We start from the raw sequence: 27366 nt of genomic DNA on the forward strand, positions 1-27366 counted from the left end.
GATTTAAAAATCTGTGATATTTGGACCATGTTTTCTGTGGGATGCTAATTTCCTTTCTATAAATACAATGCAACGTTTACCGTTCTCTCGTAATCGATATGCTTTGGATCAAACGGTGTTAAATTTCTCACATTACCTAACTCCTATACTTTTATGATTAGGCTACGTCAAGAATAAAATCAGATGCACCACTGTAGGCTAGATAGGCTTGACAAAGTTGATGACATGAAATGTCATGGCCATACTGAAACTAATCGCTTGGTATTTTCAACAGCTAGGCAGATTAGGAGCTTCTCATAAATAATCATAAAAAAAGATTTGCACAGAATCGGAATAAATAACATTACGGGTATTCAATAGGGCAGTGAATAAATGTCAGAACAAAAATAAATACGTACATATATACGATCAAATTTACGATGTAGGCAACCCATTAAGGTTACTGCAGTTTATCGATGTTTTTTTTTTTGCCTTGATAAAGAGAAGCCGACTCCTATAGCGGCTATTGTTTTATCAGCTGAATAATGTGCTGTGTATGTCTCTGTTGTTGGCAGCAATAGAGACACACAGCTGGCATTGATGGTTCTCGTGTGCTTCTCGTCTTGGTAACCCAGTGCGCATGCTCGATCGACAGAGACCTGCCCGGGAGCTGCCTTTGGCTCACGCATTCTTCTTGCGTTGTTCTAAGACGAGAGCGCAGTGTTGCCAACTTGGCGACTTTCCAAATCCTCTTAGCGACTTTTTGTCAAAAGCGACTAGCGAGAAATCTAGCGACTTTTTCTGGTGTTATTGAAGATTTTTCTGGTGTTTTGGAGACTCTGACGTGAAAGCACGTATCGCTCTGCAGTTACTGTCCTCAACGAGCAGCGGGTGCTGCCGTGAGCCCCTCCCCCGTCCCAAAGCACTCACAGGCGGTCAGTCTCACAGTAGCCTCGCGCAGCAGTCAGAGCAGAGAGGAGACCCACACCACTCCGCGTCCACACTGCAATGAATCGCGCGTGCGCAAAGCCGCCGCTGATCCCGCCCTGGCTTACAGAGCGGGATGTAAATGTTTCTTCACTGTCACACTAAAATACATTACTGCATTTGACTCACACAGCCTCAGTCACTTACTCACCTCGTCCACTGTGTGTGTGCCTCTCTGACATAAGCTAAACATCTAGCTAGCTAGCTCATCATGTCTAAACTGTACGCTCAAAAATACAGAAAGGAGTGGGGATCAAACCCTGAATTCAAAAGCTGGTTGAAGCCGTTTATTGTAAGGCTGATTTCTACGCCAAACTTTGTGATATAAAAAAACACATGACAACTCAAAAACATACTCAAGAGGCAAAGCCTTATAACAGTTCCACCCAAAGCAAGCTGCCATTAATGAGTAAAAAAATTGACTCTGCAAAAAAGGCTGAAGCCACCATGGCATTAGCTATTGCTGAAAACTGTTCCATGCTAGCATGTGATCACATTGGGGAAGCATGTGAAGCTGCTTTCTCAGACTCCACTGCTGCTACTCACTTCAAAATGCACAGGACAAAGTGCACGGAAATGATTAATGGTGTTCTAGCACCATACCTTCTAAAAAAGTTGGTCGCAGATGTGGGTGACCAGAGTTTCAGCCTCCTCCTCGATGAGTCCACAGATATAAGTGTTTCTAAGTACCTGGGGGTTGTGATAAGGTACTTTAGTGACACCAAACACACAATTGTCTCAACATTTCTGGGGCTTGTTGAGTTGGAGGGAGGAGATGCCAGATCTATAGCCCGAGCTGTTGTGGCTTTCCTGGAGAAGTGTTGTCTTAAAAAAGAGAAACTCCTGGGGATAGGGACTGACAATGCCTCCGTTATGACAGGGATTAACAATGGGGTCCATAAAGTGCTGAAGGAGGAGTATGGCCTCAAAGATCTGATTCTTATTCGCTGTGTGTGTCACTCTCTGCAGCTTGCTGTAAGTCATGCTTCCAATGACACTATCCCCCGTAGTGTGGAGTACTTGATACGGGAGACTTATAACTGGTTTTCAGTGTCTCCAAAGCGCAGGGAGGCCTACAAGGCCAAATATGAGACCTTCAACTGTGGGGAGAAACCCTTCCAAAAAACCCTTTCTTCATTGAACCAGCAGTTTCATGCATTTTGGACCAGTGGGAGGCGCTTAAACTGCATTTCGCATTCACCAAGTCCAGTGAACACTGCTACATGGCTGAGGTTTTATACTCCATGTACAGTGATCCTCAAAACATCTTGTATCTGACTTTTTTGAAGTCAGTGCTGGGTGAGGTACAGTTGGCCATCAAGGCTTTTGAGGGAGAGCAGGTAGATCCTGTTAAACTTCTTGACAGCTTGGTTAGCCTGATAAAGTCTGTGAGTAGCAGGGTGCTGAATCCACTGGCAAATATTGATGTACTCAAAGAGCCAATTGATGGATACATCAGTCCCAAACCATACCTTGGTTACCTTTTTGAGTCAAAGGCAGCTGAGCTCCACCTTGCGCCTGAGGACTAGAACAATGTCCAAAAGTGGTGTGTAGCCTTCACCATCTCCCTCACTAACGAGTTGAGGGTGAGACTGCCAGACAACATCGAAGCATTGCAGTACATGTCAGTTTTTAATGTAGAGGAAACTCTAAAGCACAACAAGAGCCTGGGAGAAATAGAAAAAATAGTCAAGCTCCTTGGCTACTCTCCTGCAGAGATAGACAAGATTGTCCAGCAATGGCGTACCATCCATCTTAATAAGTGGAATGAAACAAAAAACACAGTGGGCTTCTGGAATGAGATTTGGAAGTTCAGGGATGCAGCTGATATCAACCCGTTTCAGGAACTTGCCATGGCTGCTGTGTCTGTTGTCCTTGCCACACTCGAATGCTGAAGTCGAGAGATTATTCAGCCAGATGAGTGTGGTAAAAAGCAAACTTAGAAATCGAATGTCCTTGCAGACCCTTAACTCCATCCTGTATGTCCGATATGGTCTGAAGTTGTCTGGTGAGGCTTGCTATGAGCACAAGCTGCCTGATAATGTTTTGCAGCTTTTTGGCACATCAGCTGCTTACTCATTGAAGTCAGCTCCCTCAGTTGCTGAACCTGCCATAGAAAGCCTTGACCAAAATGAAGATGACCTACTCTTTCTGTGAGCCAGCACAGCGTGTGTGTGTGGAGGGGGGTCTGAAAAAAACAAACAATGAACCTGAATTAGGGCCAGACTAGTTACCATCATTTTCTCACATTGCTATTGACAGTTTTTTCTATTGTCTCTTTTTGGTCCATTTAGATTGTTAATGTTGTCAAGTTAAAACCGTCTATACAAAAAAAAATGAAAATGTTATAGTTATGGCAAAAAATGTTCATGTTTTACTGTGACTTGTTGTAGGCTCCTAAGTGGAGCATAAGGTTAGAAACTAAACCAAACTTAAGAAAACTAAACACAAAAAAAATTATTAAAAAAAAACCTAAGTAACTCTGCCAGAGTGTCTCTTTTGGGTCACTCTCTGCCGGTCCCAAGCCTGGATAAAGGAGGAGGGTTGGACGTAGAGCTAGCAATTCCACCCCACATAACAGTATTTTTGATTAAATTTGATATTCTAACATTTAACAATACAGGACAAAATTGTTTTATGTAATGTGGGTCTAGACAAAGCATTAAAGTCATGAAGTTATTTTGAGAAGTGATTTCAATGGCAAAAAAAAACAAAAACAAGAATCAACAGAAGAAAGTTCATTTGTCGTTCTAAACATATTTAGGGTGTTTTTTTACTCACTTTTTGTCTCTCCCACAACGTTATTCCTCTCTCCTACAGCGTCCATTACAATTACATGCAAATGAGATATTATGCAAATTAGGCGATGGCGTCATTTAGCGACTTCTAGCGACTTTTAGGACAGCCAATAGCTACTTTCCTTCCTGAGGAGTTGGCAATACTGCGAGAGCGACAGACCAAATTGGCGACGAGGAAGTAAGCATTTTGTTGGCGGATTAGAAACACAAGCGTTACTACTATTGAAATGAATCTGGTGACGTCAGACTTCAATATGTCCATTCTTTTACAGTGATTGTTCTTGACCTGCCGTCTCAACTGTCTGTCTCGCTCTCGTAATTACTGCTCTGTAGTGACTGGAAGAGAAGATGGTCTCGCCTGTTGGCTACAAACTGCGGAGTGGTTGATGTCACTTGCTCCAGTTGCTCAAAGTGGAGAGAGCGCGGAGAGCCTGTATGCGTTATTGCGTACCTTCTAAAATCCCACAGGAGTGGCGGTAAAAAATCTTGCAGTGGCGGACCGCTGCTGCTGAATGCATGTAGCGAAACACTGGAAGATATACTCCAACATACATAGGCAGGGCAAGAGACCATATACAGATCATTTCAACAGTTGCATGTGTATCAGTGTTTGTTCTCTCTTAGGCTCTGTACCAGAGTTAGGTGTTGGACGCCAGTAGGAACATTTCAGCCATTCAGACCACCTATGTGAGTTCATTCCCCGCCTGCAGGCCCGCTACTACTCCATCGCCTCCTCCTCCAAGGTGAGTATAATGTGCTGCAGTATATTGGATCATCCTATTAACCCCACCTCCTTCCTCATCTAGCAAATGTGGGGATGTATATGAGTGGATCCATAGTTTTGTGTGATGATATGATGCCCCTTCTCTGGTAGGTTCACCACATCTGTGCTGTGGTGGTGGAGTACAAGACCCAAACTGGTCGCATCAAGGGAGTGGCAACCAATTGGCTAATGAACAAACTGGTGATTGATAATGGTCATAAGTCCACGGTTCCCATGTACAGTTGAAGTCAGAAGTTTACATACACCTTAGCCAAATGCATTTAAACTCAGTTTTTCACAATTCCTGACATTTAATCCTAGTAAACATTCCCTGTCTTTGGTCAGTTAGCATCACTACTTTATTTTAAGAATGTGAAATGTCGGAATAATAGTAGAGAGAATTATTTATTTAAGTATTAAAAAATGTCTGCTTTTATTTCTTTCATCACATTCCCAGTGGGTCAGAAGTTTACATACACTTCGTTAGTATTTGGTAGCATTGCCTTTAAATTGTTTATCTTGGGTCAAACGTTTTGAGTAGCCTTCCACAAGCTTCCCACAATAAGTTGGTGGAATTTTGGCCCATTCCTCCTGACAGAACTTGTGTAACTGAACTAAAGCTCTTCTCTTTGAAAACACAAAATTGAGAAAATACACAATAGAACAGTAACATCGCAATAATACATTAATACGATGGCAGCAGTGACTCTATACACCACAATAATACAGTAGCAGCAGTGATTCCATGAAGCATAAATTATACAGTGTGTCTACAAGACTATGATGGTACAGTGGCACATATGGTACATATACAACTAGTCTGGCCTGCTCAGGTCCTGCTAGACCAATGGCTCCCGTTGTACGAGCTCATCAGCTCATTATTTTTTTCATGGGCTTGGTCAAGCGGCATGCATGAGAACTTGTTTTATGTTTTTGGGAGAACCCAGTAGTTCGAAAATTCCTGTCCAGCATTTTCCTCCAGCCCTTTCAAATAATGGTAAACTCAACTTGCCCTCTCAAAAGTCTACTTGGACTGACAACTGTAGAGCACCCATCTGTGCCATCTTCTTTTCATGCTAAAATCATTGTTGATGCTTGATGCATTGTTGTACACTCATTGCCTGCTCGCCGAGTTTCCACATTTGGTGAATATGGCAGCAGTGTCTTGGCTAGAGCACCAGTTAAAGAGCTGTGACAGAATTGCGAGAGCCCTTTGACAGTACAGACTGCTCTTTTATGAGATCTCCTTTCCGACTTCATACTCTTTGTTGTGCACCCTGTGTGACAAATTTCAAAAAGCTCCTATACTGTACAGAGCTCCTGTTTGTTTGTTGGATTTCAGAGAACTTGAATGGAAGCTTAGTTGTCTCCCCACCTTTCTGACTTTTTTAGATTATCCTCTTTGTACATGTACATTCTGTCACAGCTCTTTAACTGGTGCTCTAGCCACGCAGAAAGACACTGCTGACATATTAACCAAATGTGGAGTGCACAATGGCAGCTCTGTCAATGACTTCAGCATGAAAAGAGGATGGCACGTGTATGAAATTCACCTTTGTGAAATAAGATGTCTTGCAGCTCCAAAAGCATTTAGTCAAGTAACAAGTTTATTGTCCAAACAAAATGGTATTGTACGGTGCACTGAGTATACTGGGTAATGAAAGGCAGCTCAAATACAACTACATGTTTGAGAGACACACATTTTATACAAGAGACCCCAAAGGTGTGGTGACCTGAAAGTGGGTGTGGTTAACAATAGCCTACCTGTCCACCATTCAAATGGCAAGTTTCAGAGGTGTTGCTGAGGCCCCTTATTCATTGTTCCCATATGGTGACTAGATAGATCTATTTGATTAGGATTATCATTGATCAAATGTTCTTGCATAATCCCCACCTTGAACCTTAATCAAAGTAAAAGCAATTGAGAAAGGTCTAAAGATCAAATTTGATCCTTGGAGACGATCCTGCACATTGGGCACTTCAATTAGTCAATGCATATGATGCCCAAAATGTACACTCACTTAACACTTTATTAGGAACACTATATTAATACTGGGTTAGGGCCTCCCTTTGCTATCAAAACAGCCTCAATTCTTTGTGGCATTGATTCCACAAGATGTTGGAAACATTCCTTTGAGATTTTGGTCCATGATGACATTATTGCATCATGCAATTCCTGCAGATTTTTCAGGTGCACTTTCAAGCTGTGAATCTCCCGTTCTACCACATCCCAAAGGTGTTCTATTGGATTCAGATCCGGTGACTGGGAAGGCCACTGAAGAACACTGAACTCATTGTCATGTTCATGAAACCAGTTTGAGACGACTTTTGCTTTGTGACATGGTGCATTATCATGCTGGAAGTAAATGCTCTTTTATTGAGATTTTACATTTTCGTTACAAGAAATGCATTTCAATGGATAGACATTACATTACATCATGTGGTTCAATATTAATTACATTTCCCTTGTTTGTGTTCATTTCAAATTTTTTGGTTAGTTTCGGACAAGGTGGGGCAAGGGTGGTTATCGGATAGAAGTACTTTCGGAAAAGGCATCTTCTAGGTATGTATGGGGGGTGGGGTTTTTCAGTGTCCATGTTACAGGGTGGGTGTTGGGCAGGGTGGGTCAAGGGGAGGTATTTTTGCAGGTTTGGGAGACGCCTTACCCAAGTGACTCTGGGGGGGGGGGGGGGGGGGTGTTGGCAGAAGTTGTCTTGTCTTCTTGTGTTTGGTCTGCTGCTTCCCCTCCCTTGGCCTCTGCTGGACACTCGTACTCTCCACTCCTATGGTCCTGCGTTCTGGGCTTCTGGTTGCTCCTGTAGAACTCCGGACCTAAGTTTGGAGAAAAGGAAAACCTGAGAGAGTGCGGGTACACTGAGTAGCTGGAGACTTTCGTTCTACCAGGTACTCCCCTGTGTCTCGCACGCTCCTCTTTGCCTGGGTTCCTTTCCTCTGGGATGACAGGGCCTAGACTGGAACTGCTCTCCCGGTCTGGTGGTCCCACCTCGGGTCTGGTTTCGGTTTGCGTTGGCTGATCTCCCAGTATGGTGGTCCTGGGCTGGTGACCTTGGCACCCGGTACAGGATCTGGGCCGACCGGGTCTGGGCTGGCTTGGACCTGTTTTGGAAAAAAAAGGAGGACAGAAGGCCACCTCCCTAGCTCAATACTTGGTCCGTGGTTCGGTTGTGGTACTGTGAGAGTCATGTTGGTGTGTTAAAAGTCCAGAAGTACTGTCTGTTTCTTGCCTGTGCTGTGGTAGATGTTGCGATGTTTGTTAGGTGTCTGCTGGTGATTAGCGTGCTACCACTTGGGGGGTGCCGTTGTCTGTTTTGCCGGGGGTGGTGCCGGGGTTTGTGTTGTTTGGGCTATCTGAATGTTTAATTGTTGTATGTCTTGAATGTTCCAGTTGCTGTGTGTTTTGTTCTTCCCTAGTTGGTGTGTGTCTAGTACAGACCTGGGCATAGCACGGCCCGCGGGCCACATACGGCCCTTTGGCTGACGTTGACCGGCCCCCGTAGGGATAAATGGAAATTAGAAAATAAACGTATTGTTTTTTATTTATTTATACGTTTTTTAAGCGTACCTAATGACTCGATACGACGTGTCGTAAAACATTGTGTGATGAGACGAGTCTGATTGACGGTATCTGACATTACCTTGTCACAAGATAGCCCTCAAAATGTCTGGTCACGCCAAAAAAAGAAAGGTCGATGCCGAATGCAGAGTTTTCAACAAAACATGGACTGATAAGTATTTATTTACTATAGTCAGAGGTAAAGCTGTGTGTTTAGTTTGCGGAGAGCAGATTGCCGTTTTCAAGGATTACAATTTGAATCGACATTACGAGACGAAACACGCGGGAAAATACAAAGAGTTGACCGATGCTGAACAGTCACGGACAACAGAAGCTTTGCTAGCTAAGCTACAGAGGCAACAAGGCTTTTTTACCAAGCTTCACACATCCAGTGAGGCAGCAACCAAGACCAGCTTTGTGATATCCCACAAAATCGCTAAAAACAGCAAGTCATTCTCGGAGGGGGAGTTCATTAAAGAGTGCTTGGTGGACTCTGCGGCGCTAATATGCCCCGAAAAAAAGAAGCATTTGAGAAAGTCCCGCTGTCCAGGCGAACCGTGACGAGAAGGATCGAGGACATCGCAGGGAATTTGGAGCTTCAGCTACAAAGTGAGATTGCAAATTTGGACTTTTTCTCCTTAGCTTTGGACGAGAGCTGTGATGTCCGTGACACAGCCCAGTTACTTGTATTTTTACGTGGGATAACGAAAGACTTCAAGATTACGGAGGAGCTGGCAGCAGTGCGGTCAATGAAAGGGACGACGACGGGGAGTGATCTGTTTACGGAGGTAAATGCATGCATGGACGAGCTGGGACTGAGATGGGACAGACTGGCAGGTGTCACAACCGATGGTTGTCCAAATCTGACGGGGAAAAATGTTGGACTTTTGAAACGAATGCAAGATAAAGTGACTGAAATCGACCCAGAGCAGAAATTGGTATTTTTACATTGTATTCTACATCAGAATGTGTTGTGCAAGTCAGTGTTAAAAGTGAACCATGTTACTGATGTTGTAACTAAAATAGTATGCTTTATCAGGGCAAGAGCATTAAATCACAGACAGTTTGTTGAGCTTTTGGAGGAGCATGAGTCTGAAAATGGTGACATTGGTTACCACACAACTGTCAGATGGCTCAGCCTGGGCAAAGTGCTGAAAAGAGTTTGGGACCTGAAAGCAGAGATTCAGGAGTTTTGTGAGAAGAAAGGCAAAGACATCCCAGAGCTCTCAGATGGGGACTGGATGGCAGATTTTGCATTTGCTGTGGATGTGACTGCACTGATGAATGAACTGAACACCAAACTGCAAGGCAAGGGCCTTTTTGTTCATGAAATGCACAGCCTGGTGAAGGCTTTCATGAGAAAGTTGCAGTTTCTTTCAAGCCAACTGGAGAGCAACACTCTCACTCACATGCAAACCCTGAAAGAAGTCAAACCATCAGCTGATCACCTCCACAGGTACTCATCCATGTTAGGAGCACTGCATGGTGAGTTTTCAAGGCGATTTGAAGATTTCAAAACAGTTGAGGATGAAATGAGCATGATCTTCTCTCCCTTCACCTGCATTGTGGATAATGCACCCAGTGACGTTCAGCTGGAGCTCATTGACCTGCAGTCTGATGTGGTACTGGCAGAGCACTTTAAGTCAGAATCAGTGCTGGACTTTTACTCCTCTCTCAAAAAGGAGAACTTTCCAAACATGAGGAGACATGCTCAGAAGATGTTGGTTCTCTTTGGATCTACCTACATATGTGAACAAACATTTTCATTGATGAAGTTTAACAAATCCAGGTATAGATCCTCTCTCACTGATGATCATCTGTCAGCTGTGCTTCGCATAGCCACCTTAGACATTCAGCCTGACTTTGATACACAAAAACTGAAACAGTAAATTAGATGGTTAGACTGCTTAATATTTGGAGTACAAAGACAATATTGATGTCTTTAGAAAGCTAAGGATCTCCTCTTTCCAACAATACTGTATATTAAACTAAAATGTGTTTTGGGGTTAATGTGACTGAGTGGAGAAATGAGCAAGTCACAAATGTTAAAAACATTCTTATTTTGTGTACCATTGTTTTTGAAAATGTGATTGAATAAATGACATTTCTTGGAAGGCAACCTCACTTTTTCATTGCTTAATAATCATAACATTTACTCTTACCAGTCACAGCTTGTCAAAACAATGCAATTTACCGCTTTTTACAAAGAAATAAAATTAATGTTATGTAGAATTGAGTTCAGGCTATTGGCCCGGCCCCCCATAATATTTTCTGTTTCTCATGTGGTCCCCTGGGAAAAATAATTGCCCACCCCTGGTCTAGTAGGTAGTAGTCCCTGATTGTTTTGTTTATCATTCTTGTACTGATGAGTGGGTGTGTTTCTTGTTTTTGATAGATGCAGATGTTTTGTGTAGCCCACAGTACCTTTTTGATTGTATTGATGATCCTCCAGGCGTTTTCTTCCTGTTCTTTTCTCATTCCTCCTGGAGGGCCACAGGCAATCTCTTGGAAAGTTATTGTTGTTGTGCCGTTAAGTCTGTTAATGAGGGGTTGAAAAGTTTGCCAAGTTCTTGTTGCTATCCTGCAGTCCCAGATGATGTGTTTTTCTGTTTCTTTTGTTTTGCAGCCATAGGGACAGAGCTCTGTTCTGGCTATTGATCGTTTGAACATCTTGACTCAGGTGGGGAGACTGTTGGTTGCTACCGCCCAGGCTATGTCGATCTGTTTGTTTGTGAGACATTTATTGTTTATTGTAACAATGTTCGTTGGGCAGACGCAGTGTGTGGGTGAGGGAATAACCCGTTTATTTAAGACAATACTTGTTAGTTCAATACTCGTAATAATAATTCTTATGACTTTCCAGTCGTCCTTTCTGCTGCTTCCTCCTGCTCCGCCGTTCCCAGCCCACCTACTGAACAAACAGAGGCACACACATCTTAAGCATTTAGTCAACGAGGCTTCATTTGCAACAGGTGTGCAACGGAGCCTCGCCGACATAACCCTGGCCACGGTCCTGTAGCTCCCTCTACAGGCCGAACGCTGCATGTCCCCCCACATACCCCCACCGCCCGACACAGGCCGGGGACACGACGGCTGACAACCTACTCCCCCCCCTGCACGGGAGAGGAAGTCTGCCACGACCATCTGCGCCCCCGGTCTGTGCACGACCGAAAAGTTGAAGGGCTGCAACGCGAGATACCACCGGGTGATCCTCGCGTTCACATCCTTCATGCGGTGGAGCCACTGGAGGGGAGCATGGTCGGAGTAGAGGGTGAAAGGGCGACCCAGCAGGTAGTAGCGGAGGGCGCCGACCGCCCACTTGATGGCCAGGCACTCCTTCTCCGATAGCTTGCGGCTCAGGTACAGCACCGGCCGGTCAGCCCCCTCCACGCGCTGGGTCAGCACTGCTCCCAGCCCTCTATCCGACGCGTCCGTCTGTAGGGAGAAAGGGAGGTTAAAATCAGGCGCATACAGGACCGTTTCTCCACAAAGAGCTCCCTTAAGGGCCTCGAACGACCCCTGGCACTGGCCCGACCATTGGACCGGATCCGGGGCACCCTTCCGGGTGAGGTCCGTCAAGGGACTGGCCAGCTCTGAAAATCCCGGCACGAACTGCCGATAATAGCCAGCCAGCCCCAGGAAGGCCCTCACCTCCTTCTTCGTCTTGGGCCGTGGAGAGGCGGCGATGGCCGCAGTCTTTTCAATCTGCGGCCATACCTCCCCCCGACCCAAGTGGTACCCCAGATACCGGATCTCCCTCCACCTGATCACGCACTTCTTCGGGTTGGCCGTCAGCCCCGCCTGCCTCAGGGACCGCAGAACAGCAGCCACACTCTGCACATGCTGCGCCCAGGTGTCACTGTGAATGACAATGTCATCCAGGTAGGCCGCAGCATAGGCAGAGTGCGGCCGCAGAATGCGGTTCATGAGGTGATGAAAAGTGGCTGGGGCTCCGAACAACCCGAAAGGGAGCACTGGAACAGCCCGAGCGGAGTGGAGAATGCCGTTTTCTCCCGGGATACCGGCGAGAGTGGAATCTGCCAGTATCCCTTCGTGCCAAGCCGGTCCAAGAGCTCGTCGACCCGGGGCATCGGATAAGCATCGAATTTGGAGACCGCATTAACCCGTCTCTAATCCACACAGAACCGTATAGCCCCATCCGGCTTGTTGACAAGCACGATGGGGCTACACCAGTCACTGCGGGACTCCTCGACCACACCCAGCTCCAGCATGGCTTCCAATTCCCTGCACACAATGTCTCGTTTGTGTACCGGCAACCTATAGGGACGTGTGCGCACCGTTAAACCCGGCTGCGTTTCTATATGGTAGTCGATAAGCGTAGTCCGACCGGGCAGGGGAGAGAACACGTCGGCGAACTTAGCTTGCAAATCTGCAACGTCCGTGGCTTGTAACAGTACGAGCACGGTGTAAATTCTCGCAGGTTAGTTCCCCTGTCGTATAGGCGCTTTTGACGCTCCTGGGCTTGCAGCAAATGCTCGCGTGAGATAACCCCTAGGGCGTGGAGCTTTGTGCGCAAGTCCAGGACGTATTGAATCTCATTCTTACTGTCGCTAGACCCTTCCTCCCAATTTTCTTTAAGAAGGTCTAGGACACCCCGGGGCTTACGCCCTGTGACGGCCGCCGGGGTGTGCGGGCGCGTCACGGACCCAAACACAGTGTAAGCAGAGAGGTCCACACCAGAATTATAATCAAAGATATTTATTCGGTTAGCGGGGAGAGGGAAATGATAGAGAGAGGGTGGGGGTGAGAAGGCGTCGTGTCGTGAAGATAGCAGGGGGGTTCGGTACACGGTGGGTGGTCCTCTTACGTTCCAGGTCGGGGCGGCAGCGGGGTAGTCAGACAGGCGAAGGTTGGCAACGTAGCGGGCTCTCCTATGGTCAGGGGTCAAACACTGGACAATGGTGACTTGGCTTATTCTCTCTCTCATCAACTGCTCCTTGGTTCGCCGTAGCAACTCCTCCCCACTGGGTGCTCCGTGGGCTACTTTTGTACCGTCTCTGCTGCTCCTGCTGATGCCCTTCACCTGTGCCTTGATGGGCAGGAACTCCATGTATGGGCATACGGTGATTATCTCCACGGGTTGCAGCTGTGGCCCCTTGGGGCGCAGGAACTCCATACATGGTCCTGCCAAAGACAACACGGGGCAAGAGAGGGACAGCAGAAACAGCAGAGACAAAGCGAGGCGAGATATATACTCCATTTACCACCGTCCCACACTCGCGCATGGGCTTAGGCACGGGCCGGGCGCCACAGCCCGTAGAGTAATTCAAACGGGGAAAACCCGGTGGAAGCTTGGGGGACTTCCCGTACCGCAAACAACAGGAGATCTAGCCATTTATGCCAATTCCGACTATCCTCGTGTACAAACTTCCGGATCATTGACTTCAAGGTCCGATTGAACCTCTCACAAAGGCCATCAGTGGCCGGGTGGTAGACACTGGTTTGAACCGCCTTGATGTTCAACAAGCCATACAGTTCTTTGAGGGTGCGTGACATAAAATTAGTGCCCTGATCGGTGAGAATCTCTTTCGGGATTCCCACGCGGGAGATTACTTGAAACAATGCCTGCGCTACACTCCTGGCAGAGATATTGCGCAGCGGTATTGGGTTGCGTAATCTATCAAGACCAACACAAATCGATATCCCTGTGTACACCGATCAAATGGCCCGATAATATCCATCGCAATGCGGTCGAATGGGTTCTTGACCAATGGTAAGGGCCGCAAGGGGGCCCGTGGAATGGCCGGGGGATTTACCAACTGACATTTGCGACAAGAAGCACACCACCTATGCACCTCTGCCCGAATTCCCGGCCAATAAAATCGAGCCATTATACGGTTTAGTGTCTTATCATACCCTAAATGGCCCGCCATGGGGTTGAAACGAGCCGCTTGGAAGACCATTTCCCAGCGGCTACGGGGAACCAACAACTGGGTTACCTCCTCCTGACTATGTGAGTCACGACTTACTCTGTATAACCTGTCGCTGATAATCGAAAAATAGGGGTGGGCGCGCACTGTGTCTGGCCGTACCAAAGTACCATCAATTGCTATCACTTGGTCATAGGCCGATCTTAGGGTCTCGTCACGAGACTGCTCGAGGGGGAAGTCGCCTAGCAGCGGATAGTTCGGCAGGGAAATCTCGGTTTGAGACTCCCCCGCCGGCTCCGGCTCCTCGGCAGTGTCGCGAGGCGCCGCCTCAGCACAGAGCACATTACACGCCTCACACCTCCCTCTCTGTCGTGCACGCACCCCGGTAGCCCTCTTTACCGCTTGAGGAAACCCCTCCCAATCTACACCTAGAATCAGGGGATGCGTGAGGCGTGGGCTAACCGCCGCCTGTACACTATGTTTTTTCCCCTCATAATGAATTTCGATAGCGACCACAGGATATTCGTGAATGTCCCCATGCACACACTTCACCAACACCATCGACGCCTTCAACAATGCCCGCGGTCGAACCAGGCGCTCCTGGATCATGGACTGCATGCAGCCCGAATCCAAGAACGCCTGGTGCGTATCATGCTGTATCCTTACCGGAACACGATACGCCGCTCCTGGTCCAGGGGAAGGGCCCGGTATGTCGCCGATGCGGACGACCTGCCCCACCTCCATCACCGGGCACTCGGCCTGCACATGGCCCGGCCGTCCGCACCGCCAACACACCCCCCCTGTCGCTCGGGGTGCTGCCTGTGGGGCCAGGGCTGGCTCCGGATGGGCGCGCCCCTGCCATCTCGTCCTCGGGGCTGGCGCCGTCCTTTCCCCTTCCGGTCCTTCAGCTCCTCCCGGACGCCGGCCCCCCGCCCCCTGGCGCGGGGCCGGGGTTGGTCGTCGTAGCTCCCGCGGTGGGAGGGAGAGATGGTCCTCTGCCAGTCCTACAGCGGCCTCGAGATCCTGGGGTCGGTGGTACAGGACCCAGGCGGCGGTTCGGGCCGTGAGCCCCGTGAGGAACTGTTCCAGAACTACCCGGTCCCCGACCTCCTCCACCGAGCTGTTTCTTGGGTCCAGCCACCGCCACGCGCTGTCCCGCAGCCGCTGGGCGTAGGCGAAGGGCCGGCTCCCCTCCTCCATCGTCAGGGCCCGGAACCGGCGACGGTGTTCCTCTGGTTCCTCTGTTGCAGGATGGTCTGTTGCTCGAGGATCAGTGCCATCCTTGATATCGCCGTTGCTAGCGTCTCCATGCCTCTGGCCTCAGGTTGGGCGCCAATGTAACAATGTTCGTTGGTCAGAGGCAGACGCAGTGTGTGGGTGAGGGAATAACCCGTTTATTTAAGACAATACTTGTTAGTTCAATACTCGTAATAATAATTCTTATGACTTTCCAGTCGTCCTTTCTGCTGCTTCCTCCTGCTCAGCCGTTCCCAGCCCACCTACTGAACAAACAGAGGCACACACATCTTAAGCATTTAGTCAACGAGGCTTTATTTGCAACAGGTGTGCAACGGCGCCTCGCCGACATAACCCTGGCCACGGTCCTGTAGCTCCCTCTACAGGCCGAACGCTGCATGTCCCCCCACATTTATATTTTTCCATAGTTGTTTGGTGGTTATTGTGTTGGCATGTTCAGATATTTGTGGTGTTACATTCTGGTTGATTGTTGCCTTCATAGCCTTAAAAGTCCAGTCCCTATCTGTGTGTCCTCCGAAAGTTTCCATTAATGTTTTTTTAAGGATTCTGTAGTGTATTGGTGGGTCCCATGAGTATGGTATTGTGTGGGTAAGGGTTCTGATGCCGCTGCTTCTTAGGCTGGTCTTAAAGTAGAAATTGTTGAGAGAGCTTGCCGTTTTTTCCATTTTATTGCAGTTTTGGATGGTGTATGCTAGGGCTTGGGTTTTTATGAGCAGTGGTATGTTTGGTACTCCTCTCCCTCCTTTCATGGTCTCTTTAAACATTATTTGTCTCTTCACCAGTTCCTGTTTTCCTCCCCATATGAATCCAAATATCTCTTTATTTATTGTCTTTTCTTGTTGTCTGTTTGGTGGGTATATTTTGCCTATGTATGCTATGATCGGGTATAATATTGTGTTTAGTATTATTGTATTTTTGTGTTTAACGGATTTGGGGTTTGTGCAAATGAGTGTGACATCATCAATGCTTGTGTTTTTATTTGTTTACTGTTTGAGCCTGGTAATATGTATCCTTCTATGTTCGTATTTTTGCGGATTGTACTGAGTAGTGGTTCTATTGCAAGAGTGTAGAGGATGGCTGACAGAGGGCATCCCTGTCTGACCCCTGAATTGACTTTTATTTCCTTTGTTTGTGTGCCGTTCACCAATACAGTGCTTGTGATGTTGTTGTAGATGACTTTGACCCAGTTCTGTATTGTTTTGCTAATGTTTGCTTTTTTCAATACTTCCAGCAGGTATGTATGGTTAACTCTGTCAAATGCTTTTTCTTGGTCCAGGTTGAAAATACAGAAGGGGATTGATCTTTCTTCTGCGTGGGAGAAGATGGCTCTGATGATGCTGAGATTGTCGGTGCTTGAGCGTCCTGGTGTTCCACATGTCTGGTCTTGGTTAATGGTTTCTGGTATTTTTTTCTGCAGTCTGCGCATGAGTAATTTTGTGAGTATCTTGTAGTCTGTGCAAAGTAGATTTATTGGGTGCCAGTTTTTGATGTCTTCTGGTTCTCCTTTTTTGTATAACAGTGTTATTACCCCTTTTGTCATGGTTGGACACATTTCCATTTTATTATACATACAATTGAAAACTTTTGTAATGCCTACTTTTATTTGATCCCAGAAGGTCTTATAAAATTCTATAGGTCGCCCATCATGTCCCGGAGTTTTGCCTTCAGCTAAACTTTCCATTGCTTTTTTCACTTCCTCCACTGATATGGGCATGTCTTCTCCTTCTGCCTCTTGGCCTGTCGGCCATTCTGTGTCTTGTAGCATTAGTTCTTTATTTGTGTTTTTTTCCGTGTTCAGTTCTGTGTAGAATTCCTGTGTTGTTTCTCTGATTTTTTGTGGGCCTTTGAGGTTTGTTCCGTTTTTGTCTTTTATGGAGTTTATCGCGTGTGTTTTTTCTTTTTTATCTTCTGAAAGAAATAGGGTGTACATTTCTCATTCTGTTCTAAATGTTTGATTCTGCTTTTATGCTGTATCTTTCGTTGTTCTTCTTGGTAGAGGTTTTCTAGTTTTAGTTTTGTTTCTTTTATCTCTTGAGTGAGGTCAAATCCTTCCAGTTGTAGGTTTGATAACCAAAAGACTAGACCAAACATTACAAAGGTTTTCTCCCTTGTGTTTCTGGCCTGTGTTTTGCTTGCAGCTATTAAATAGTTTTTGGATCTCCCTTTGATGTTCTCCCACCATTCCATTGGTGATGGGTAGAGGTCCATGAGGGTGGCCCACTCTGCTAGCCTGTTGGTCAGGGCTTGTCTGGTTTTGGGGTTTTTGAGGAGTGTGGTGTTTAGTTTCCACATCCCTGGGCCTGTTTTTTCTTGGTTTTGCACTGATTGTGTTACTGTTGTTGTTATCTGCCTATGGTCTGAGTAAAAAACAGGTGCGGAGTGCGTGTTTGTCGACGTGAGATTTGGATCTAGGAACACCATGTCTATTCGGGAAAAAGACCTTCCATCTGCACTTACCCACGTGTGGTGTGGAGTAAGGTCCTTCGCTACATCTTGGAAGGAGAGGTCTGTGATGAGTTTGTTTAGCTTGCGACTTGAGGCATCATTTCTTGGGCGGCTTCTGTCCATGTTTCTTATTGTGCAGTTGAAGTCTCCTGTTATGACAGTGGGAGTAGTTCCTAGAAGTGCAGGATATAATTTTCCGAAAAATTGTGTTCTTTCGTTCTGGTTCGTTGGAGCATAGACGTTGATTATTTTTGTTGTGCTGTTTCCATATTTTGCAATTGTTGATATGAGCCTGCCTGCTTGGATTATTTTTGTCTGTACCAAATGGATTTGTGGGTTTTTGCTGAGGATGCCAACTCCATCTGCCCTAGCTGTGTTTGAGCCAGACCATACAGAGTCTCCGATGCACCACTCCTTCTGTAGGTCTTCATATATGGTTTTGTATGGGATGTTGCATTCTTGGAGGCATATTATATCTGTACTGAGTGATGACAGGTGCGTAAATACAGTTCTTCTTTTCTGTTCCCATAGGATGCTCCTGACGTTAATGGTGGTGATCCGTATTGTCATTATGATGGTGAATGTAAGTATTAACAACTTACTGTCCATGTGTGTGTGTGTGCTTTTGACGGTGGGGGGGGATGGGCAGTTCTACTTGCTTTCCGTGGGTTGGTGTCCTCTTTTAGATGCTTTCTCTTCTGTTGTTCCAGGTTTTGGTTGTTTGACGAGTACCTTAGCTTGTTTGTGGCGGGGGTAGATGGGTTGTTGTGCTACTAAGATATGTGGTTGTTGTTGTTTTGGGAGTGGGGGCCAGGATGGTAGGGTGGGAGGTAACTTGTTGGGTGGGGAGTTAACCATATGAGTTTGTTTGGGTTCTGGGGATGGGTTGTGGTTTGGTTTCTTGCTTCTGGATGTTTCCGTTGGTAGTTTCCTTTTGAAGCGGTTATCCAGGTTGCTGTTGTCTTGCTGTCTTTCTGTGTGTTCTTGCTCCTGTTCCGACTCTTCTTCCGACTCTTCCTCTTCATTGTTCTGTTCCTTGTTTTGTTTCTTCTGTCCTAGTTTTTGGTGTGATAGGTACCTCGTCTGTTTCGCTTTTGATAGTTGTTCTTGCTTCTGTGGTTTGCATGTTTTTTTGTTCATCCTGTGTTTCTTCTATTTCAGAGTATAGTGATTGGGATAAGGCGTCTTCTGGAGGTGTAATTGTGGTTTGCAGTGGGGATACTGGTGATCCCAGGCTAAATGCTAACTCTATTGAGTCATTTATTTGCTGTTCTTGCCCAATTTCTGTGTTGCTTTCTTGATGTGTCCCTGTGCATTTTTTATTGGCTGTTCTATATTTTGGGTTTCTAGGTTTGGCGTTATTGTTGTGTTTGGGTCAGGTTGATGTGGGTGTTTGAGTTCTCTCTGTGGTAGGAGGTTGTTCTTGATTTGTTTGGTTTCCTGGATATTTTGCTCTGTTAGCGTAGGATTTTGGGCAGTTTTTGAACACGTCCCTCTTGTTCACACAGATTGCATTTCCGTTCTTTCACACATTGTCGTGTTTCGTGTTGCCCCCCACAGTTTCTGCATTTGGTGACCGTGCAGTTTGCTGCCAGGTCTCCCCCTCCCCCACAATTCCTACATACCTTCGGCATGCCATAATAGAACACCTGACCTCTGTTGTTTCCAAGCAGGATGGAGTTTGGCAGGTGTTGGAGCGTTCCGTTCCAGTCTCGGTGTAGCCTGATGTTCCACTTCCTTGCTCCTGTCCATACCCCATCGGCATCACGTTGCCACTGTGCGCCGGATTCCACGTCGGCTTGCCTCCCGAGCCAGGTGATGATGTCTTGGTCTGAAACGGTCTCATTGTAAAAAATGATGGTTACTGATTTTTTGTCTGCATCAGTTACTGGTTCTGTATGGAATTTCCTAAAAATGTCACATTGTATTTTTCTTCTCTATATTTTTGCCAAAATTCTGCCAACAGGTTTGGGTTCTTGAAGCTGATTTAAAAAATGTCTCTTGTTCCAGGTAACTTAAACAGACAATTCAGGTCGTTTGGTACATATGCCAAGCCTCTCTGTAGTACTGCTCTACTGAAATCCAGTCTCTGCATTGGTGTGTCTTCTTCTCTCCTATTGTATGTCATTCTAACAACGTTGTGTTGTCATTCTAACTTCCTTGATGTTGTTTCTTGCAGCCATATTTGGGTTGTGGTAGGGGATGGGGCTGTGGGGCAGAAGAGGGTGTGGGGGGGGCTTTCAGGAGGGTGGAAAGGACAGATAAGTTGGATGGGTTCAAGAGTGGGGGAGGGGGGGGGCCCACTATGTGGTACTTTCCTTAAATAGGAGTTACGCAGGCCTCTCGGGACTCCGGTTGTCCTCAGACGATAAGTCTCTCTGGTCAGCTGGGTCCTTGTGTTGGATCTGGACACTGGGAGTGGTCTGGTTCTGCTTGGGAAAGGAAGGGGCGAACCTGAGAGCGAGCTGGCACGCCAGGTTACCAGAGACCAAAGGCCTGCATGGAACTCCCCTGTGCTCCGCTTGCTCCAGTTGTTTTACGGTGTTCTTTGTCTTGTCCTTTGGGGTCCGTCCTTTTCTGCTGGTCTTGCCTGGGAGCTTGAGGAACAAGCCACGTACTATCACGTCCCCCTCGGTCCTTCAAGAGGAGTAACCGGCCTTTTCCGCCAGGCTAGAGAAAGGGGTCAAGCCGTGGTCAGGCCACGTTACTTTCGCCCAATCTCCAGCCCAAAGAAGGAGGGACAGAAGAGAGAGAAGAGAAAAAAGCTCCACTCCCCTTCACCCAGCTAAGCCACTTTTACCAAAAACTCGGAAGTCTTTAGTAACAGGTGTTCCTAATAAAGTGTTGTGTATATTCTGCAGGCTAAGATGAGTTGAATTGAATTCAGTTGGAATGGTGATTTTACACCTTTTATCCATATCCCAGTCGGAAGCAGTATTCTGTATTTAATGTCCATCAAAGTAAAATGAAAACTTTGTGTTGATTAATTTGATGGCTTGTCACATTCAACAAATGTGCATAGATCAAAATTGGCAAAAGGAAAAATATAAAAAAGAAAAAATAGCATAAGGAGCAGTAACAATCCCAGAGTATGTAGTGATCTTTAAAGACAGTGCTCCCAGTCTAAAAATGGTGTGTGGAGAGTGGTTTCTGCTACTTGGATTGACATGACAGCAAGTCATTGATCAAGGGCTTTGTCAGTCAATGCAGATAGGAGAGTTTTCATGTGATTGATTAGCGGACGCTTTCTTATCCTTTCTTATCTTATCTGACACAGGAAGTTCACTGTCGAATCCCCCCTTGAGGCTTTTATGATCAGGTTCATGGCTCATACATCTGAAATGAGTAGTATTTATTTTTATTGCAGTTTAAGATGCATTTGTCAGCATGATACCATTGTATCTTGGTATTTTCTTCCCCTTCATCATTCTAACTTTCAAATTTCCCTCCCCACAAGTGTCCACAATCTCATGTGATCCTGTCCAATGTGCATCTTTTTGGAGGTAGCTCTTGACCATCCCATGGTCTCCTCTCTCATGAGTATTGTGTTTCACACCATCATCATCCAGGACTTTGTCCTCCACATGGTTCTGATAATTTTCCAGGGAATTGTGATGTCACCAAATCCTTGATTGGCTCTGGCCATTGTGGTAGAAAATCCCAGAATGAGGTGACAGAAAGTTCAGTGATAGCCTTTCTTAGAAATCGCTTATGACATAATGATTAATAGGATCCAGATGTTGTTATTGATACAGGAGTAAGAAAAACAAGTTATTATGATGTTGCAACTAGTATGTTTTTGCCAAAATTACAAGGATGTCGAAATTATAATGTTCTGATCCAATTTTTGTAAGCCAATGGGTTTTGGGCCAAAGGGTGGATATTGTTCACCTGTTTATGTATATAATGAGGAGACATGATCATAACTTCTTTGGATTACTCTGCAGAGACCCCAGTTTGTTCGTGCAAATATTATTATTTGCATTAATAAAACTGTGTAAACCCTCTTGGAATAACTCTCCTCATTTGTCCACTTCCACCCTTCCACACCATGTTCCCATGTTGGGGTGAGGCATTGGCATTTCACTGCATGTCTGTAGTTCATGTCGGCTGGTACCAGTATTTGTACTGATGGGTAAATGCAGTTTTGATAGTCCTGCAGAGATCTTTCAGAATTGCTGGGTGTTGCTGTTTTGGATGTTTTCTGGCCGCACTGCCTCCCAATCTGTCCCTATGTGGCCGAGTTTTCCACAATTGTGACATTTGATTCTCTGATTAACTTTCTTGCCACCTTCCTTGGTGACTATTGCTGATACTTTCCACTTTTGACTTGGAGAGCTTTGTGTTGTTTCATACCAGCTACTTAAGACGCTACATGCATCTGCAAAAGTCCAATTTCCCTCTTTTTGCTTTAGGTTCAGTGCAAGTTTGATGGCTTCATTGATTAATGAACCATACTGTTGCACGACCAGGGCCAGGAAAGCTGGATCACTTTTTTGGGGATTTAGACTCCCAGAATTTATTGTGTAGCAGGAAAACAGTCTGTTCAGGTAGGCTTCAGGATTCTCACTCCTCACTGGTATTGTGTTTTGAATAAGTCCCCAGTTTGGTTGTGGATTTCCAATAAGAGTCATCAGTGCAATTTCTCTCTGTTGAGCAGGCAACAAGTCTACAAAATCCACAGGAACAGTCAATTACAGAATTTTATCATCAATTACACAATCTTGATCATCCAAACCATTTGCTGTACCATGCCTCTGCAATTCTGTCAAGTATGTGTGTGGATTAGAGGACCCATCCCACTGCCCTACACTTTTGCAAAGGTTTCCCAAATCCTAGATAGACAGTGGAACATTCATGTCTTTGTTCATATTCATAGTATGTGGTGGGTTGACCACAATCTTGTGCTAGTGTTTTGCAAGTCCAGTGTTCCCTTATGTGAAATGGAGCAGCTTTGATGGGACCAACACTATTTATGCATCTATCAGTTTCAAAACCAGCATCCTCTGTGCTGTCAATCAGTTTCCAAGTATGCTGGTAGGTTGATCTCAAGAGCAACCATGTGACTCTGAATGTGTGCAAGTTTAGTTAACAGAACATTATTTGCTGCAGACTTATGCTTCACTTCTGGATTCCTCTCACTTCTGGCCCAAAGAAACTCGTATGCATTTTTGCATTTTTCCAGTTGCTTGGTAAGCATTCAAAGCTTTGCACTCAGTTAATCTGTTTTTCAGAGAAGTCACTTGATGACGCAGGCTAATTCTATTCTCTGCAGCCAATCCTGCTGCATTTTTAGCTTTAAGGTTCTCCATTGTTTCATCCTGTAAAGCATATGTTTCCAGACGACGCCTCAACTCTGTCTGACCCTCAATCAGAATCAGAATTATTTTATTTGGCCAAGTATATTTGCACATACAGGAAATTGACTTGGTGAGGTTGGTGCATGGACATAAAAAAACAAATAGCAAATATTGACAAGAAATTTACAAAATAGCAAAATATTAACAAAATAGCAATAACAAATTTACAAAATTACAACCAGCAGAACAATACATCTTGTAGGCTGTGTGAGACTAAGTGGCAATGAGGCTAGAGGCTGTGAAATGGTTGCGGGGCATGTACACTATAAATTAGTAGGGCTTGTAACACATTGGCATGTTTGCTCCTCTTGTTGGAACATTTACTATTGCGCTCTTGACATGATTTGTCTTGCCAATCTAAGGGGTCTACCTTATCTTCAAAAATAGGATTCTTGCAATGTTTTGCAATATACTCAATGGCCGCCATAGACTGAAGACCCATCTCTTCAGGTTACACCTTGATTGTCCCTCCTAAAGATCTCTTCATCCCCACTACCCCCCTGTACAGTTTCTCTACTGTAAATAAACATTTTGAAAAATAAAATAATAATCCTTCCTTCTTCTAGCATTGTGACTGCCAATGGCCCCTGGTCCTAGCATAGATTTGTTTTTCTTATGATGACTGATGTATAGATGATTCACTTACTTTAGACAAATGTACTTCTTGTAGGTCACTTTGGATAAAGGCGTCTGCTAAATGTCAAATGTAATGTAAAATGGCCCATTCCATCATTATGTTCTAAGTACACTCTAGTACAATATACGTACGGTAGCAATTTAACACAAAGACACAGGATAGATATGGGATACCCTCTTATTTGAAAAGCCCAGTTCCTTTACGAATCCTTTGTGAACTCCTGAGCTACTTAGCTCACCACAATGACACTTTTTAACTATGCCACTTTATAACATGCCACTTTATACCAGTCGACATCTGGATAAAAACGTCTGTTTACATTTCACTTTTTACATTTTACATTTACATTTATTTAGTTTTGTATTTAGGTAACTATTGTTATTGTTGTTGTTTATTTTTATTTTTATTATTGACACTTCTTATTGCACTGTTGGAGGAGCCCAAGACTTAAGAATTTCATTGCCAGCGACTGCTCTGTAATTGTTGTGCATATGACAATAAAACCATCTTGAATCTTGAATCTTGAATCTTGAATCCACCTCCCACTTAACCCCCAGTATAGTTTTCTAACTGTACAGTGTTATCAGGTCAAAATCATACAGTACATCCATCAGATGCAAGGAGAATTCTTGCAGTCTTGAATATACTCCTAAATCTCCCTTTTCCTATTTTGTTTAACTCTTTGACATTTGCAATTGTCCATGGCTCGATACATTTCCACTCTTTAACATGCAAGTTACTCACAGGATTCCTTATTTCTTTGTTCGTCGAAAGTGGGTTCAGAATGGAGACCTTTACGTTAAAGATGATATTGCCCCAGCTTGTTGAATCTTCCTCAGATTGTTCTTGGGTTGAAGAAAATGTCGATCCTTAAAGTGTTTCGTTTTGTTGTGAAGAAAAGTTTTTAACTCCAAGCTTCCATCCTTTTCGACCGATGCTGGCTCGGCAATTATGTAGAAATTTCACCTTTGTGAAACTTTTGTTCACAGACACCAATAGCAGACTCCAAAGGCAAACGCAAAGCCTATGATCAATACTCAACATTGAGAGCTCTCTTATGGCTGCATAAATGATGTGACGGAACACAGATCTAACAAACCAGCAACGCCTGTCAAGCCTAGTGTCCCATCACTTTTTTATGCACCCCCCTGAAATAGGGGGACTGCATAAAAAAAGTATTCTAATATCTGAATGGTGAAACCAATATGTACACAAATACCATAACAAAAAAAGCTGAGAATCTCTACTTTTAACCTAATAGTAATTGTTTGATTTAAAATCCAAACTTTTGTTGTATCAAGCCAAAAGAAGAATAAATGATTTGCTGTCCCATTACTTACGCAGGGCACTGTATGTTGATGTTATTGTATGGTACTTGGACCTAATGAAGTAGTTTGAATATCACTAAGGATAGTTACAATGTATTTGGGCGGCCATTTTGAATTTTCCGTATAACTCGCTTCACAATTTGGATAGAATTGGGCACCCCTTCTTGGATGTTTTTATGTCACCTAAGGAGTAACTGTATTTTTCATGCTTTAATCCGACGCGTAACGTTTGTTTTTTTCCTAAGGCATTGGATTATCATTTATAACACTAACGTCATTTTTTCACATAACTTACTTGTATCCATAAAGGATTATTATTTTATTTCTTTTTTTAGGCAAGGAGGTTGGAGAGACAGACTGTGTTGTACTTTGGATGTCGGCACACAAATCAGGACTATCTGTACCAGGAGGAGTTGGAGGAGTCTGAGAAGGCTGGCGTGCTAACGCAGCTCAACGTAGCATTCTCTCGAGACCAGGAACACAAGGTATATCTGTCTGAGCCTACACGCCCTGTAGGTGGGACACCAGGATAATTTTTACCACATTTCCAAAGCATTTGTTAATGTTACCAAATGTGTTAGTATGCAGAAGAAACTGTTCTCTATACTTTGCTTTTAGATACCATTATGTGGGTATAGTCAGCATATACCTAGCCTACACTACACAATAGTGAAGGGCTACCTGTGGAACTGAGTTTGGTACTGTATACTGTCAAATAAGTAAAGAGGAATAGCTCTCCTGTCCTTTATTTGTAAGGAGGACTGGAAGCTCCTGACCATTGAGTAATAGCACTCTTTCATGTGCAACATCTTCTGAGGGAACACAAGGAGAATCTTTGGAGGCATATCCACACAGATAACGCTCACATCTATATATGTGGGTAAGTAAGGGTACTTGCAAGTATTCTTAAATATCATTCCATATTTTCTGAAATATCAGCCAAGTTTTGAAGACCAAAATGTCTAATAGAACCCCTTGTTTGTAGGGATGCACAGAACCTGTCCCTGGCCATGGTGCAGATAGCCTTCTATGAGATTGCAGAGGAGCTGGGAGGCATGACACGCACTCAGGCCACTGATTACATCAAGAAACTGATGACCAAGGGACGGTACTCACAGGACATCAGGAGGGAAAAGCCCTCAAATCCAACCACATCCAATGTTTTTCTTTTAACCTGCTCTGTTATTTGTGTCTGGAATGTTATAACAGTGGTCACAAACCTTGGTCCTCGAGAGTTACAAGGTGCATAGGCATTTGTTCCAGCCCAGCTCTAACACACCCAATTCCTCTTATCACTATGATCTTGATTTGTTGAATTTGATGTTGATGCTGGGCTGAAACTAAAGCCTGTGTGTTCTCTAGCTCTCCAGGACCAGGTTGTTGACCTCTTAGTTAAAATATCTTTGCTGCCATCTTGTTGTTTTCATTTAAAGTAGTAACACAAGCGCACACACTAATGCAAGACAGAAACAGTCACCCTCCATTCAGATCATGTCAGTTTGACAGGTTCCCTGTAGTATTTATATGTTCATGTGATGCAAATGATAGACCTGAACAATTGGGTAAGCCTGGGTTGTACTGTGGTCTAACATGCAATACTCAGATCAGATTTTCAGCACGATTCAGTTTACAAGGAGATAAAACTGATAAAATGTCTTGGTAGAAGTTGAATGTTGAAGTCTGCAGCCACTTAGCTTTGGTAGTGTCATCTGTATGTTTGTTATTATTGGTTTAAGCAGTCCCTGTGTGATCTTAGATTCCATTAAGAATTCTAATATGCTATGACCATGCATGAGTTACAAGAAGTTGTGACGAATTTCTGCATGGTACGATACCTGATGTAGATGACTCGAGACATTAAAGTGAACTCTGTGAAACTTGTGACCAGGTTATGTCGTTACAATATTACATTAAGGCAAATAGGAAGAGTGAGCATAGCGTATCAAACCAAAATAACCAATTTTATAGTTCAAAGAAACATACAAACTGTTGTAAATGAATGGAGGTTTCTCCATAAGTCTAACGCTGTGTGTCAAGGACAGACAGGAGATGGTGCTCACAAGCCTAACCCAAAAACTCCTTAAATACCATCTCAACATAGAACATCAGAGACGTCAATGGGAGAAGCATGTTGGCCTATACTATATACAGTGCCTATAGAAGGTCATCATACCCTGTGAAATCTTTACCTTTTGTCACATTACACCCTGGAAATTAAAATAAATCAAATCTAACTTTTTTGAGCTGTATGTACACATTATAACCCTCATCATCAAAGTGAAAATAAAAATTATTAAAAATTAATTAGTGAAATACCTGGTTTGGTTAAGTGATCAGCCCCTTAGAG

The sequence above is a fragment of the Argentina silus genome (assembly GCF_951799395.1).
Source record: "Argentina silus genome assembly, chromosome: Y".
In the NCBI taxonomy this organism is placed as follows: Eukaryota; Metazoa; Chordata; class Actinopteri; order Argentiniformes; family Argentinidae; genus Argentina; species Argentina silus.